Below are 13,949 nucleotides of genomic sequence, written 5' to 3' on the forward strand. Positions count from 1 at the left end.
GAGGGGCTTTTCAGTCAGAAACGGTGGGTGGAACTTGGCCCCTTGGCAGCCTGGGCCAGATTATGTGCCAAGGCAAGAAGGAAATGAATGGCACAAACTCCTTCTTCAACCCAAGATTCCTGGAGTTAAACATGGCCCTCTCCTCAGGTAAAGCTCAGCAAATAAAGCTGTACTGGCAAGGAATGACCATCCAATGGGCAAAGATGACCTGGATCCTGGATGGCAGGTTACAATCAAAGATGCTAACTATTTATTTATTTTACTTTATTTATATACCGCTTTTCTCAGCCCTCAGGCGACTCACTAAGCTGTGTTTAAAGTAGGTGGATATGTTTGGCTTGGAGGAGGAAATGGAGAGGTAATTAGATATCTGTCTTCAACAAGGTTTGCTATCAGTGCCAGCTGGCAGCATCCACAGGGCCAGAATTGCCCCCAAAGGAGAATTCTGCCTAACCATGACATTTTCCTTTCCTAAATTTCATGTGTTCCAGGGACTCACTGCACTAGCAGCAAGGCTACTGGGAAGATAAAAGGAGGGCATTGACTCTTCCAAAGAAGAAATCAGCCTCATGAGAGTAAATTGTCCTTCACTCTCCACGTTTTAAGCATTGCTGTTACTGCAAACTCTGGTTGAACCTTTGGAACTAGGAGTTTAGATGGGGATTGGGGAGGGGGGGGTAGGCAAAGGGAACCAGGCAATGGGAACACAGTGCACAGAAAAGGTCAAGGTGTGAGGGATTTTCAATGCTCCTAGAAATCTGGAGACTGTACAGAAATTTCATGGGAGGGGGGCGGTATTCTTATTTGGGAGATGGGCAACACTTTTATCCTGCCCCCCAGCTACCCCCTGCATTGCCTACAGCTCCCGCCATCTCCTTTATCCACCCCCCAAACCAATTAAAAAAGCCACTGATTCGAGTGGGAGGCTTTTGTGCCTCTCCTCTGCTGCCCTGAGACAGGCTGGAAAGAAAAGCTGTTATTCAAGAGCCCGGCTTGTTCCCATTCAGGTCCCCTCCACTTGCTCGCTTTCCTCAGAGTTCCCAGGCCTGGCGCCCGGCCTAAGAGGAGCCTCTCCTTTTTGCCTCCCTTTTTTCAGAGCTTTCCCCTTCCAAGTGACAAGGCGCATTCATGCTGAAGGGTCTGGTCTGGAACCCAGCTTGCCAAATGGCCCCTGGTTGATTCTGAGGCATAGTTAATAGGGGATAAAGGCAAGAGCGGTGCTTCTCCCCAAGAAGGATTCTGAGTCCCTGAATGTTTCTTTCTTGCATTAAAATGTAAGAAATACAAAAAATGGGTGACCAATGCAATGAGGATACAGAAAATTGGAGAGCCCTGAACCCTTTCCTTCGATTGTCCCAATTTGTCCCCTTAATCCTCTTCAGTCCCACTTTGTCATCTGCTTTTCAAATAACCCAGTTTCTCTCTCCTGTTCCTCCTTGGTCCTCAGCTTCCTTTGATCACTGCAGGAAGAATTCAGTTGAGAGAAGAGAGAAAGAAATCCTGCCCTTCCCTTAGCTCAGGCAAAAGGAAACTGTTCTGGCTTCTTTCCTAGCATGTTTTTCCCCCTCCTCATTAATGATTGTTACAATCTAGATGTGGCTTGGCTGCATGTGGCTTGGTTTTTTGCCCCTGAACCAAAGGGGCCTCCTCTGCGTCTTGGGGTCAGATGTCAGTTTTGTCTTTGGCCAAGGCCGGAACTCTCTCCCCCTCAGCAAACAGCCATTGGGATGAGATGGAAGCCATTCCCTGCTCACCCCCCCCCTAAAAAAAAAATACAGAATGGACTGAGGGCATCATGTTCATTGCGCTGATGAGAAACAGGTCCCACCTCAAGGAAGGCAAAGGTCAATGGCATCCACAAAAGAGGAGGCAGCCGCAATTTGGATGGCGGAAATGTAGCTGCTGTTTCCTTCAAGTACAAGCCCTTGAAAGCAGCTTTTCTGAACATGTCAGATTTCTGAGGTCTTCCTCCTCACCTTAATCAATTGATTGGATTACTATTCTGTTTTTCTCCCAACAGAGGAATAATAAGCAACTTCCAGTGGAGTTTCAAACCAGAAGCCAAATCAATGGGTGGCACAACATTTTAAAAAGCAAACAATTCATCCCAATCAAACAGGAAGCACATTAAAAACATATTATGTGTTAAGGGGCAGCTCGCTTATTGCACAATTTTATGAGAGAGCTTTATGGGGTGGGGGCGACCACTGAGAAAATCCTGTCTCCTGTGTTCTCACCACATATACTTGAGATGCTGAAGGGTCTGAGAGAAAGCTTTCCCTCAAGGAGCCCAAGACTCAGGCAAGCCTGTATGGGGAGTACAGGCTTCTCAGTGCACCTAAGGCATATAGGGCTTTCAGTGATTGCCACCACTTTGACTTATTTGGTTTACTGTAACACCCTGCACACGGGGCTGCCTTTGAAGAATGTTTGGAAACTTCAGCTAGTCTAAAGAGCTGCAGCCAGTCGTGGTTCCGGTCCAGATTATTTGAAAACCAGTAGATATAAACATTGAGTCAAAACACCTGTAGTTGGGTAATAACCTGGGCTTTCCAAAATGGCTGGGAGCATTCTGTTGAAATCTAGGGGTACATCTAGACCCCTGGTTCCCAATGTGGGACACAGGTCCCACAGTGTGACAATTTGATTTTAAGGGGGGGAATGAGGTGTATGTCACAATATATATTTGTGGACTGTATACAAAGCCTTTCTTATGGTTCTAGGGCTTTGTATACAGTCCACAAATATATATTGTGATATACACCTTTTAAAAATTAAAATCCGAATGCACACGGTGGTCAGCTGGTGCTAATGGTGCGGGGGAAAGCCCCTTCATAGAGAGGGAGGAGTAGGGAGAGCATAAAGTTAAGGAGAGGGTGCAAAAGCACAGAAAAGGGAGGCCACTTTCATTCCAAACACCCCACCCCCCTCTCGCAGGGTTCTTTTGACATTACAAGCTGCACAAAACATATAAAATGTCTTTTTGTTCTATATATGAATTTCAAAAGCAATCTGAAGTAAATATTTTTGTATGAAAAAAACAGAAAACTAATGTCAAACGACGAGATATTCTTTCAACTTCTCACCCAAGAAACACCATGAAGCTGGACACTTAAGTAATCCTGAATTCAATGCAGATGACTCAAATCCATTGTGCCTTGAATATTCCTATGCCCAAATGATAATTAACTTTATCAAGTGCAAAGTGCTTTCCTTAGCAAAACCCGGTATTTGTCAGGTTCAAGCGCAGAAATCTCGCATTCTCCATTCCTGAGAATTTTTCCTGATCTCTTGCTGGCTACTTAAAATATTTGTGCTATATTTTAGGGGAAATAACCTTTTGAATAGATAATGAGCATAGAAAGAACCTGCAATGACACATCATTCACCATTCACAAATGACGTCGACCATAATGTCAGAAAACCCAGAAGCTGAATTTTTGGACCGACCCTCACTGCCTTATGACAAACAAATATCAAACATGCCATCGAATTGCTAACATAAAAGGTTTCCTCCACGTGAATAGGAAAGAGTTCACTTTTTGAACAATAAGACTTATTTTGGAGATGCTTTGGTGGGGAATGGCCAAAAAAAGATTGGGGACCACTGCTTTAGATTGTAGAATAAATGCAAATTGACACCTCTTCAGCTGCCATGGTTCGATGTGATGGAATCACAGGAGTTGTAGTTTTCACATGCTTTGGCTGAGAAGGCAAAATACCATGTCAAACTGCTTCCAGGATGTCACAGCATTGAGTCAAATGACATTCATCTGCCAGTGTACAACCCTCAGGGAAGCCGGGCTCAATATGGAGTTATAGTGGTGCCATAGAGATCTGTGCAGGGTATCTGTGGACAATGGGGAGATGGAGCTTGATCTCTCAGGTGCTTGATACCTTGGCAAAGCCTTGTGGGCTCACAGCTGTCACTCACCCTGATCTGCTTAGGGAGATTTGGGGCATTTATTTCTGTCCTAGCACTTACCAGCCAATCCTATTTCCATAGGCAGGTTGTGGGGGGACTTCCAGGTAGGGCAAGCAAAGGATAACCTTTGACCATAACTATGAGCCTAACTATGAACAATGCATACTGATAGTTTACCACAGTGTTAGTATTTGGGTCACAGTTTGCAATTTCGTCCACTGGGTTATTTTGTTAACTTTATTTATACCCTGCCTTTCTCTCCAAGGGGACTCAAAGAAGCCAGCAGCTACATAACTTTGATCAATTTAAAACAAAGAAAATACATAAAATTAAAAAGCAATGAAACAGTATTGTGTGTGTTAGGTTAAAAATATAGGTAAACTACAATAAATACAATTAAAATGCATTTTAACCCCCCCCCCCCCCCCGCCCCGCAACATGCTTGTTCCCTTTCGCCAAATGCCTCCTGGCAGAAGAAGGTCTTGACCTGCTTGCGGAAGGAAAGACAGCAGGGATGGGGCCATCCTGGTCAGTCTCTTTTGAGAAGGAATTCCACAATCTGGGGCCCCATCCACACAGGTGAATAAAATCCCACATTTTCTGCTTTGAACTTGCTTGCATGCTGGTCGCTTCTGGTCGCTTCTGTGGAGCGTGCTTGCTCCATCCATGTTCAACATCTACACAAATGACCAGAAACTGCCAGAAGGGACAGAGAGTTTCATCTATGCTGATGATCGTGCCATTACTGCTCAAGCAGGGAGCTGTGAGATGGTAGAACAGAAGCTTTCCAAAGCTCTAGGTGCTCTTACTGCCTATTACAGGGAAAACCAGCTAATCCCCAACCCATCCAAAACACAGACATGTGCCTTTCATCTCAAGAACAGAGAAGCATCCCGAGCTCTGAAGATCACCTAGGAAGGGATCCCACTGGAGCATTGCAGCGCACCCAAATACCTGGGAGTCACTCTGGACCGTGCTCTTACCTACAAGAAGCACTGCCTGAACATCAAGCAAAAAGTGGGTGCTAGAAACAATATCATACGAAAGCTGACTGGCACAACCTGGGGATCACAACCAGATACAGTGAAGACATCTGCCCTTGCGCTGTGCTACTCTGCTGCTAAGCATGCATGCCCAGTGTGGAACACATCTCACCACACTAAAACAGTGGATGTGGCTCTTAATGAGACATGTCACATTATCACGGGGTGTCTGCACCCTACACCACTGGAGAAATTACACTGCTTAGCCGGTATTGCACCACCTGACATCCGCCAGGAAGTAGCAGCCAATAGTGAAAGGACCAAGGCAGAGACATCTCCAGCTCATCCCCTGTTTGGGTATCAGCCAGCACGTGAATGACTTAAATCTAGAAATAGTTTTCTAAGATCTACAGAGACACTCGCTGTAACACCTCAGCAAGCGAGAGTCCAAAAGTGGCAGGCTCAAACCCAGAACCTCAACCAATGGATGATACCAAATGAGAGACTCCCCCCTGGGCACACAGAGGACTGGGCGACTTGGAAGGCGCTGAACAGACTGCGCTCTGGCACCATGAGATGCAGAGCCAACCTTCAGAAATAGGGCTACAAAGTGGAATCCTCGACATGCGAGTGTGGAGAGGAGCAAACCACTGACCACCTGCTGCAATGCAACCTGAGCCCTGCCACATGCACAATGGAGGACCTTCTTGCAGCAACACCAGAAGCACTCCAAGTGGCCAGATACTGGTCAAAGGACATTTAATCAACTACTAAACTCACAAATTTTGTATTTTGCCTGTTTGTTTGCTTTGTTCTGTTAGAAATGTAATATAATTTGACTGGTTGTCCTGATACGACAAATAAAAATAAATGCTTTGAACTCCAGTGGAGCTGCTGCAACAGAAGAGCTGTATGCTCCCTGTAGCCAGTCCCACTTAGCAATCTGGCTGCTGCTCTTTGGATCGACAGAAGTTTCTGAGTAACTTTTCAAAGGTAGCCCCATGTAGGGCATATTACATAGCCCAACTGGGATGTAACCAAAGTATGCAATCCCTTACGTCAGTGTTTCTCAACCTGGGGGTCGGGACCCCTGGGGGGTCTCGAGGGAATTTCAGAGGGGTCACCAAAGACCATCAGAAAACATATATTTCTGATGGTCTTTGGAACCCCTTTAGCAGAGAAGGTTGAAGGTCTCTGCACCTGTCCTCCCACCAAAAGCGCTCCTCTGCTGTGATTGGCTGGCCTCTCGGCCAAGGGGAGGACTGTTTCTGAGACTCCAAATGGGAGAGAGGAGAGCAGGCATGCTTGGTGCATGGCAGCATGGTGCACATTTGCAGGCGAGGGAGAGCATGTGAGGCTGGATGGAGGCCCGCACCAGTGAGTCCCTTCAAGACATGGTGTTCTGTGTGGGAAGTTTGGCCCAATTCTATTCTTGGTGGGGTTCAGAATGCTCTTTGATTGTAGGTGAACTATAAACCTCAGCAACTGTAACTCCCAAATGGCAAGGTCTATTTTCCCCAGACTCCACCAGTGTTCACATCTGGGCATACTGAGTATTCATTTGGTCCAGATCCATCATTATTTGAGTCCACAGTGCTCTCTGGATGTAGGTGAACTACAACTCCAAAACTCAAGGTCAGTTCCCACCAAACCCTTCCAATATTTTCTGTTGGTCATGGGAGTTCTGTGTGCCCAGTTTGGTTCAATTCCATCATTGATGTTCAGAATGCTCGTTGATTATAGGTTACCTGTATATCCCAGCAATTACAACTCCCAACACCACCAGTATTCAAATTTGGGCATATCTGATATTTGCGCCAAATTCAGTCCAGTGAATGAAAATGCATCCTGCATACCTGATATTTACATTACGATTCATGACAGTAGCAAAATTACAGTTATGAAGTAACGAAAATAATTTTATGGTTGGGGGTCATCACAACATGAGGAACTGTGTTAAGGGGCCGCGGCATTAGGAAGGTTGAGAAACACTGCCTTATGTCAAGTTGGTGAACTCTCTTCCGTCAGCTGAGTATCTCATATGTTCCAATATTTCAAAGATGAAGCTTGGAACATGTGCTTCAAGTGATTTCAAGACAGCAAAAGTTATGAATGAGGAGAGGCTACAGCAGTTTGCTTTTGTCCCAGCCAACTGGGAAAGTGAAAAAACAGCAGGACAACAAAGGATCCATTGGGATGGTCCCTGCCAAAGTTGGTTCATATGGCACCCAGAAAAGGCAAGTAACATGAATGCATACTCACAGGCATCCTGGAGCAATGGGCACAAGTTCTGATGCCATGCAATCCTGAGACGCCATCCTACACAAGTCTCTGTGAAAGGCTAGGAATGTTGATCGAAAAGCAAACTAAATAGTATCCATTTCCCAACCTGTTGATAAAAGATACAGTTCAAGTTGCTTGTGTAAAAATTGTAACAAGGGCAGAAACTTTTTCTTTGCACAAGAAGTGACACTGTATCGACTCAGGCAACAAGTTCCTCCAGCTTGGTATTCCAAATGTATTTGATTTGGATTGTTTCCATCGATGACAAAAAGGGAAATAAAACAGCAGAGGGGGCATCTACACTGTCAAATGAAACATCACTTTTTCTGCCTTGGCTGGATGAGCTGGAATCCTGGGATTTGTAGTTTCACAAAGTCTTTTGGCTTGTTTGTCAAGGTGCCTCACCAAATTACAAATCTCTCAATTCCATCGCATTGAGAACATGCCGCATTATCACGGGGTGTCTGCGCCCTACACCACTGAAGAAATTACACTGTCTAGCCGGTATTGCACCAGCTGACATCCGCCGGGAAGTAGCAGCCAATAGTGCAAGGACCAAGGCAGAGACATCTCCAGCCCATCCCTTGTTTGGATATCAGCCAGCACGTTAAACTTAAATCAAGAAATAGTTTTCTAAGATCTACAGAGACACTCGCTGGAACACCCCAGCAAGTGAGAGTCATCAAACCCAGAACCTCAGAGCCAACCTTAAGAAATGGGGCTACAAAGTGGAATCCACGACATGCGAGTGTGGAGAAGAGCAAACTACAGACCACCTGCTTCAATGCACCCTGAGCCCTGCCACATGCACAATGGGGGATCTTCTTGCAGCACACCAGAGGCACTCCAAGTGGCCAGATACTGGTCAAAGGACATTTAATCAACTACCAAGCTTGCAAATTCTGTGTTTTGTAATACACACGTCTGGTTGCTGATGACATGATAAATAAATATCGCATTGAGACATGATTGTTTGTGTTAAACTGCATTCATTCTACAGTGTAGATGTAGATGCACCCATAAAAGGAGACACATACAAATTAATAAATATCAAGACAAGACAAAAAAAATGACCTCCAAACCGCTCTTCAGCAGTTATCTAAGTATCTATACCTTTCTCATCTATCACAATAATTCATTCCTCTTTAGGATGATTTTCTACTTCCAATGGCTAGACTGGAGAAAGTGTGCCCCACTACTGAGGCTGAGAGAGTGTGAGACTCACCCTCAGTCCCCCAGTGGGTTTCTATGGCACAGCAGCGATTTGAATGCTGGTCTCCAGAGCTATATTCCAGGTCTCAAAGCCGTATGCTGTGTTGTCTCTTGAAATCCAAACTGACTCCCTCCCAAATATAGAGAGTGCCACCTTTGGTTTGCCAAGGCCTGGAGGGCTCCATAACTGAGGTGATGCCCAACTTTTGCCATGCCTTTCTGGCCAGCAAATCAAACCTGTTTGAGGTGCCAAGCGATTCTCTATGTCACCTTGTTTCAAGGGTGAGCTTGCTAATCTGGGAGCCCTTCCTTGGGGGCCTTCAAGAGACAAAGCTTATAATGCCCTTTGTGCTCTGATTTAGGCTCTTCCGGGGACTCTGAAACATCCATGAAGTCCACAAAATGACCCTGGCACCCCAAAAGTGGGGAATGCAACTGCTCTGGCCCATGTTTGAGATTCCTCCTTGGCTGTTGGCACCTATAGCCCATCTAAAGGCCAAGACTGTTTGCAAGTGAAACAAAAATGGCCCTCTGGTTTGGACCATGTCTCTTTTGGCCTTAAAGGGACCACAGACATTCCTGCACTCAGTGGGCATCACTAAGGTTGGTGCCACTTGCTGCAGTAAGGCCCGGTGCCATCCCCTGACCCTCTGACACTGAAGCATTATGCAATATTAAAGCAAAAGGAGCCCCAATTTGGACAAATACAGACTGGGGGGGGGGGGGGACAGCAGTCCCTGAAAAGACAAAAAACGGGTTATTTGGAGCTTCCTTACAATGGGGTAATAGGGAGAACTCAGTGCAGACGGTTCAAAAAGGACACTTCAAGTTTGGGCCTTTGTATGTATGCAGGACTTTGAGCATTGGACGATGACTCTAGAATGCAGGGCTCTAATCCTTGCCACAATAGTCACCGGGAGACCTCAAATCACACTTTCTCGGCCTCAGGAGGTGCCAGTCCATCCAAGAAAAATAATAATAGTAATATTCAGTTCTTGTGGGTTTTTTCGGGCTATATGGCCATGTTCTAGAGGCATTTCTCCTGACGTTTCGCCTGCATCTATGGCAAGCATCCTCAGAGGTAGAGGTCTGTTGGAATTAGGACAATGGGTTTATATATCTGTGGAATGGCTGGGGTGGGGCAAGGAGCTCTTCCCTGCTGCAATTAGGTGTGAATGTTTAGCTAATCACCTTCATTAGCATTTGAAGGCCTGCCTGAACCTGGGGAAATCTGTTGCTGGGAGGTGTTAATCTGTGCCTGGTTTCTTCCTCTCTGTTGTTTAGCTGTTATAATTTTGGAGTTTTTTAATACTGGTAGCCAGATTTTGTTCATTTTCATGGTCTCTTCCTTTCTGTTGAAATTGTCCACATGCTTGTGGATTTCAATGGCTTCTCTGTGTAGTCTGACATGGTGGTTGTTGGTGTGGTCCAGCATTTCTGTGTTCTCAAATAATATGCTGTGTCCAGGCTGGTTCATCAGGTGCTCTGCTATGGCTGACTTCTCTGGTTGGAGTAGTCTGCAGTGCCTTTCATGTTCCTGGATTCTTGTTTGGGCGCTGCGTTTGGTGGTCCCTATGTAGACTTGTCCACAGCTGCATGGTATACGGTAGACTCCTGCAGAGGTGAGAGGATCCCTCTTGTCCTTTGCTGAACGTAGCATTTGTTGGATTTTCTTGGTGGGTTTGTAGATTGTTTGTATGTTGTGTTTCCTCATCAGCTTCCCTATGCGATCAGTGGTTCCCTTGATGTATGGCAGGAACACTTTTCCTCTGGGTGGATCTTCATCTTTACTCTCGTGGCTTGTTCTTGGTCTTGCAGCTCTTCTGATGTCTGAGGTGGAGTATCCATTGGCCTGGAGAGCCCAGTTGAGGTGGTTCAGTTCATCTTGGAGGAGGTGGGGATCGCAGATTCTTTTTGCACGGTCTGCCAAGGCTTTGATGGTGCTTCTTTTTTGACTTGGGTGATGGTTGGAGTTTTTATGTAGATATCTATCTGTGTGTGTGGGTTTTCTGTAGACGGTGTGACCCAATTGTTGATCTGGTTTGCGGATGACTAGGACATCTAGAAAAGGCAGTCTTCCTTCCTTTTCTTTTTCCATAGTGAACTGGATGTTAGGGTGGATGCTGTTAAGATGTTCCAGGAACCTGTTGAGTTCTTCATCTCCATGGCTCCAAATGGTGAAGGTGTCATCCACATATCTGAACCATATCGTGGGCTTTTTGGTTGCTGTCTCCAGGGCTTGTTCTTCAAAGTGTTCCATGTAGAAGTTAGCTATGACTGGGCTGAGAGGGCTCCCCATAGCTACTCCATCTTTCTGTTCGTAGAATTCATTGTCCCACTGAAAGTAACTGGTGGTGAGGCAATGGTGAAACAGAGCCGTGATGTCTTCTGGGAACCTCTGGTTGATGAGTGCCATGGTGTCTGCTACCGGGACCATGGTAAATAGAGATACCACATCGAAGCTGATCAGTTTGTCGTTTGTATTTAGCTTGAGATTGCTGATTTTTTCTATGAAGTGGGCTGAGTCCTTGATGTAGTGTGTAGTGAGCCCAATATGGCTTTGTAACTGTGCAGCAAGAAATTTTGCTAGGTCGTATGTGGGGGATCCAATGGCACTCACGATGGGTCTGAGTGGGGTGGAGTCCTTATGGATTTTTGGGAGTCCATAAAGCCTGGGTGGATGGGCTTCCGATTTAGTAATAGTAATATTAATAACCATTTTGTATTTATTACCCACCTCTCCTAATGGGGCGCAATATAGTTTAGTTCAATTACATCCCCAAAAGCACCTATTGAAACATGTGCTTCTTAAAAACACATAAAAGTTAAAACATGATAAACAATAAATATTTTAAACAAATACGAAGAGCTGACTGGATAGGCATGAGTGCAGGTTGCAAATGAAAAATTGACCAAAAACAAGTTCCTGTAAGAATATCTATCTTACTATGGCCCCTTCCACACATTATCTGCTTTGAACTGGGTTATATGGCAATGTGGACTCAGATAACCCAGTTCAAAACAGATATTGTGGATTATCTGCCTTGACAAGAGAAGGCTAAGATGAGGGCCATGTATCAAAATGTGAGGGGAAGGCATAGGGAGGACCAGGCTTGTTTTCTGCTACCCTGGAGACTAGGACGCAATGGAGCAATGGCTTCAAACTACAGGAAAGAAAGGAGATTCCACCTGAACATGAGAAAGAACTTCCTAACTGTAAGGAGAGCCATTCAGCAGCGGAACTCTCTCTCTGCCCAGGAGTGTGATGGGGCTCTTTCTTTGGAGGCTTTGAAACAGAGGCTAGATGGCCATCTGTCAGGGGTGCTTTGAATGTGATTTTCCTGCTTCTTGGCAGAATAGGGTTGGTTAACAAGGTCTCTTCCAACTTTAGGATTCTTGGTTCTGTGTGGAAGGCCCCTCAGGGCCCATTTTCAAAGGGAAAAAATGGTCAATACCCTGAGAGGAAAGTGGGTCCCAAATCCAGCAAATAGAATTTCTTTGTATTTTATTTCTTGCTCCCCCCCCCTCAGTATCACTCGAGAATGTGTGAAGTCAGTAGCATCCCAATCTATGATACCACTTCGAAGTGATATTTAAGACCCCTTCCACACAGCTGTATAAAACCCAACATTATCTGCTTTGAACTGGATTATATGGCAGTGTGGACTCAGATAACCCAGATCAAAGTAGATATTCTGGATTATCAGCCTTGATATTCTGAGTTATATGACTGTGTGGAAGGATCCAATGTTTAAATGTCTCCAAAGAAGGTGGAAGGATCCAATGTTTAAATGCCTCCAAAGAAGGAGCCTCCACCACACTCCGGTGCAGAGAGTTCCACTGCTGAACAGCTCTCACAGTCAGAAAGTTCTTCCTAATGTTCAGATGGAATCTCCTTTCTTGTAGTTTGAAGCCACTGTTCCGCGTCCTAGTCTCCAGGGCAGAAGAAAACAAGCTTACTCCCTCCTCCATATGACACTATCACATATTTATACATGGCTATCATGTCTCCTCTCAGCCTTCTCTTCTGAAGGCTAAACCTGCCCAGCTCTTTAAGCAGTTCCTCATAGGGCTTGTTCTCCAGATCCTTGATAATTTTAGTCGCCCTCCTCTGGACACATTCCAGCTTGTCAACATCTCCCTTCAATTATGGTGCCCAGAATTGGACACAATATTCCAGATGTGGTCTAACTAAGGCAGAATAGAGGGGTAGCATGACTTCCCTGGATCTAGACACTATATTATTGATACAGGCCAAAATCCCATTGACTTTTTTTGCCGCCGCATCACATTGTTGGCTCATGTTTAACATGTTGTCCACGAGGACGCCAAGATCTTTTTCACACATACTGCTCTCGAGCCAGGCCTCGTCCCCCATTCTGTATCTTTAAATTTCATTTTTTCTGCCAAAGTAGAGTGTCTTGCATTTGTCCCTGTTGAACTTCATTTTGTTCAATGTATTATCAAAGTCTACATAGGGACCACCAAATGCAGCATTGCCCAAACAAGAATCCAGGAACATGAAAGGCACTGCAGACTACTTCTACCAGAGAAGTCAGCCATAGCAGAGCACCTGATGAACCAACCTGGACACAACATATTATTTGAGAACACAGAAATGTTGGACCACTCCAACAACAACCACGTCAGACTACACAGAGAAGCCAATGAAATTCACAAGAATGTGGACAATTTCAACAGAAAGGAGGAAACCATGAAAATGAACAAAATCTGGCTACCAGTATTAAAAAACTCTAAAATTAGAACAGCACAACAACAGAGAGGAAACAAACAAGGACATCTAATCACCTCTCAACAAAAGATAGCTCCAGGCACTGCCAGGCAATCAAATGCTAATCAAGATAGTCAGTTGAAACATTCACACCTAGCTCCAACAGATAAGAGTGCTTTGTCCCACCCTGGTCATTCCACAGATATATAAACCCCTTTTTCCTAGTTCCAACAGACCTCACTACCTCTGAAGATGCTTGCCACAGATGCAGGCGAAATGTCAGGAGAAAATGCCTCTAGAACATGGCCATATAGCCCGAAAAGACCTACAACAACCCAGTTCATTTTGTTCGTTTTGGCCCATCATCTCTCTAATCTGTTAAGATCGTTTGCTTATTTTCTGTTATGAGTTTTATTTTTATTGTTTTGTATTACTTGTTGTTATTTTTATTATTGATGTATTGTGGGCTCAGCCTCATATAAGCCACACCGAGTCCCTTGGGGAGATGGTAGCGGGGTATAAATAAAGTTTATTATTATTATTATTATTATCATTATCGTTTTCAATTCTGCTCCTGTCTTCTGGAGTATTGGCTGTCCCTCCCAATTTGGTGTCGTCTGCAAACTTGATCATGCCGTCTCACCCTTCACCTAAGTCATTGAGAAAGATGTTGAACAGGACTCGGCCCAGGACAGAACCCTGCTTATGGCACTCTGCTGGTTTGGGACCAGCCTACCTTCATGACCATATCTTCCTCCATGTACCATCTCGGGCCCTCCGTTCATCTGGGGAGGCCCTTCTTTCGCCCCTACCA

At 45.1% G+C, this 13,949-nt stretch overlaps 1 long non-coding RNA gene across 1 annotated transcript in view; it reads right to left on the minus strand.

The window, feature by feature from the left end:
• LOC132781262 (uncharacterized) overlaps positions 1–13,949 on the minus strand; it is a 34,586-nt gene that overhangs the window by 16,188 nt on the left and 4,449 nt on the right. Inside the window, exon 2 of the long non-coding RNA XR_009631972.2 lies at positions 7,171–7,297. This is a non-coding gene — a long non-coding RNA (uncharacterized lncRNA). The remainder of the gene's footprint in view (positions 1–7,170; positions 7,298–13,949) is intronic.

Source organism: Anolis sagrei, chromosome X (assembly GCF_037176765.1).
Source record: "Anolis sagrei isolate rAnoSag1 chromosome X, rAnoSag1.mat, whole genome shotgun sequence".
NCBI lineage: Eukaryota > Metazoa > Chordata > Lepidosauria > Squamata > Dactyloidae > Anolis > Anolis sagrei.